The following is a 3,882-nucleotide window of genomic DNA, read 5'->3' on the forward strand; positions in this document are numbered from 1 at the left end:
ATCCTAAGCAGGAGGATAACCAGAGTACAAACCCAGAACCACTGTTACTTTTGTGCAAAGGTGTAATTACTTGATAAAGGTTTGTGTTGTTACTGTTTCAGCACCTTTTCTAAAGTGGCTTCCAGATATGACCACGCACCTACTTCTATAACATTTTGATAGGTGAAAAAGTGCAGTCATACATCTACACTGGAGAAAAGGGCTGTCTTTCATCCTGCTTGTACAGGCTGGGGAGTATGGGTGCACAGACCACAGCGTACAGCTGTTAACACAACTACAGCAACAGTGATTTACGTTGAGTTACAAACTGGGAGTCTTCTGGCTGTGAAACAGGTTAAGCAAGTTGTGGTCTCTTGAAGCCTTCACTGCAGGTTGCAATGCATGTGTCTTGCTAATACCAAAGCTCCTGTGTTCCAGTTGTATGTGGGAACATCTCCTGATGCTGCCTTCAATTTTTTGCAAGTACAGCCAGTGTTCAAGTTCTTATCCTTCTCTGTTTCTAACACCTTCTTAGTTCAACTTTCCAGATAGACAAGAAAAAAAACTGTTTTCTTCTAGGACCTACAGTCTGAAGAGGAAGTCTAAAACCCCCTTTGGGATCTGACTGTTCTGGGACTCTGCCTAGAATTCTCTCCTACCCATACTCCTGGTGTGTGAGATTTCCTTCTCAATTACAAGTCTTTTCTCTCTTTGGCTAGGGTAACTGCTTTCAATTTTAATGTAATACCGGTTACCTCACAGTAGCTGCTGTGGCTTCACACTCAGCAGGGCTGGATAATATGAAAAAGAGAACTGCTAAGGGAACAGATTCAGAGGCAGGTGATGCCAAGAAATAGCATCCACAAAATGCTGGTGAGAGTAACAGGTGCAAATGGTTTGGATCTCCATGTTTAAGACCAGCCAACCAGCCTTAGTGCTTCCCGGGTAGCAATAGAAATGTTTCTGTTTTGGAGCCTGGGACCAAGAATGGTATCCTGAAATCAGTCCACAGCAGTAGAAATTGGTATGGTTTGAGGGTCTTTGTGCTGGCAGCTAACTTGATTTCTGCCCATGGAGGAAGGTTGCTGACTGAAATGTTTGCATTGCAACAGAGCTGCAAAAGGCTGTAAGATCATGGCAGCACTGCTTGTTAGTTTCTAAACTATAAGCATGAAATGCACAAGTGGCCTAGTGAGGTGAAGAAAAGGAGGCAAGTATAATGATGGCTCAACTGCAAACATGATTGGGCTGAATTCTTCTGATCTTCAGAAATAGCTTGGAGCAAAAGATGTCCTGTCTTCTCTTTCCTCTTCTTTCATTTTGTTCATAGGATAGACAGAGGTGCAGTTGTTTGGAATTTTGGACACCTGTCACTATAATCCTGAACATACTTTGAATTTGTTCTTCTTTACCAAGGTGGATAAATGAACTTGTAACGTCCTCAGCATTTGATCTGTGAACTCCAGTGCTGTTCTTCTCATGCCTGCAAGGGGAAACTGACTCTGACAACTCAGACATGCTGCTTTTTTGTAGTATCTTCTTGCAGTGATTAAATTTTTTGAGAGCTATTCAATGCAAACTGCTTGGGAGAGGAGGAAGGTTTGTTGTATGGAGTGCTAGAAAGAGAGACATTGCCAGGGAAGATCCACTTTTTTTTTTAAGGTTCCACAAGATAAGACTGATATTGAAAATGTTATAATGATTACAGCAGAGAAATAGTATGCTGCTTATCCTCCTTGCCAAAGTAGGCAGCATTCCCTTGCTCCAGGTGTTCTGCCTGGGCTTGCTTGCCATTCTGTAGAACTCCATACTTAAAATTTCCCTTTCCTTTTCTCTTGACTTCTGCACAACTTTTCCTGAACCTTCTCAGAAGTCTGTCACCTCACACTTCAGTTCCACTTTGTCCCTCTGGTTTGCCTTGGAAGTCACTTGGGAGCTCCACCACAAGGACCCATGCAGCTGTTTGCTAGTTGTTACTGCTTCACCATACGTTCATTACTCCCTGGTGATGTGTAGGCAGTTTGCACAACACACCATTTTCTGCCGCTGGAACTCAGACATCTGAGGAATGAATGAAAATACTCTCAAACTGAGCTGGTAGAGAAACGAAGTCCTTGTACTGTTTTGTTGCTAGTAAATTTCAGTCAACAACTCCCTCCCGATATCATGAAAGAAAAAGCCAAAGTTCTGATTATTGTGTATAGCTCCTGTTTTGTGGCTGACACCTCAATGGAAAACAATGAGGTGCTTTTGAAACTGCTCATTTTGAAAAAGAATTCACTTTACGATATTATAAAAGGATTTTCCCAAGCGTCAAAATCTTTTCTGCTTTTGCGAGTGGCAGTGAATTTGTGTAATTAGTTAACTCAAAACAGAATTTTCTACTGAGAACTTATTCCGTTAAAAATAACCTACTGACTGCGTGCAGAAGAGTTCTACTGGTAATGACCCAGAGATGACAAAAAGTCAAGAATGCTTCCAGCATTAATTCTTAATTGCCTTTATATAAAAAAAGCATTACTCATAGAGTGAATCCAGCATATTTTTTTCTCTTGTGGTACAGTAATAGGAAAAAAAAGCTGTTGCTAAGCTAATATCAGATGGATATATCAGTAAATTCTGCTTTCAATAAAATCTCAAAGTCTAGGCAAAGAAATGGAAGTATATCAAGTGCAGAAGAATGGCTTATCTATTTAATGGGGAAAATGCATTTTGTCTCATTTTTATAGTAGTAACGGTAGGAATTATCATATTTAGATGTAGTTTTATGTCTGCTGACAGGGTTTGTGTCTATTTGCAAGAGAGCTGTTCACAGATGGGCCACAAGCAGGTGGCACCAGACTAGGTGCTATATTGCCAGCACTTTGACTGCTGCCCACAAACTGAAATGACAGCATAAAACTAGATGCTTGCTTCCATGTCTGACTCTTTGACTAGCTCTTTGAGATAGGGCTTCCTTTAGTGCTCATTTAAAACTTATTTACATTTAATAGGTAGGTCTTCTAATCCCAAATACTGCACAGAACTCATTAGAAGATCAACTGCAGTGCATCTCACTGAAAATTCTCACCTGATCATTGGAGAAAATTCTTCAAACTTGCTTCATAGGTAGAAGCGGATGCTCAACTTGAAGGAAGCTTTCTATCTAAATACCGTTTTTCCCGAACCTTGTTATTTTCCAGATAATGACAAATTTAGACATTGGGATATTCTGCCTATGAAGTGTTTTTTCTGTATCCAGTTTAGGCCAGACAGCTTTTGAAGTTTTGGTACATACCAGATGTATATCTCCACCTTCATGGAAATTCCAGAACTGTGCATTTGCCTACAAGCTTCTGTTTTAAATAGCGGTGATAGGTAAAAGCCAAGGTATTGTTATTATGAATATCCCCGGTATAATAGTACACTAAGTAGTCCCAGGGAAACCAGTCCAACCTGTTAAATGACTGGCTGTTGTAAAAACAAGAGAAGGTGGACTTAGTTTAACTGGTACTAATTCTTGTGGCTACATTGAAGAGTTCTGGGGAGACACCTTTTCAAGACCTTCCATGCAATTCAAAGTTGGCATAACGATGATCTTAGATACTATACTGGGTCTTGCTGGGATGGAGGAGTGTAGGAAAACACTTGGACACAGGGTCACCCCGACAGTCGGCAAAGGGAAAAGACAAACCCCCGCCCGCCCGCGTGGGAAGCAGCAACTCAGTATGAGTTCAAACAGCTCCATTTTATTAGGGCAGCAGCCCTCTCTTATATAGCACACTTGTTTACAAGCCAGGTGCCCCACACATATCTATCATATCACATATTTATTTCATTCTTCCTATCCAGCTAGGGGTTAAACTAAATATCACTTTTTGGGGACAGAGAAAGAGATACTGTTCATGTCCTCTCTGAGCAGTT

Source organism: Numida meleagris, chromosome 1 (assembly GCF_002078875.1).
Source record: "Numida meleagris isolate 19003 breed g44 Domestic line chromosome 1, NumMel1.0, whole genome shotgun sequence".
Lineage (NCBI taxonomy): Eukaryota > Metazoa > Chordata > Aves > Galliformes > Numididae > Numida > Numida meleagris.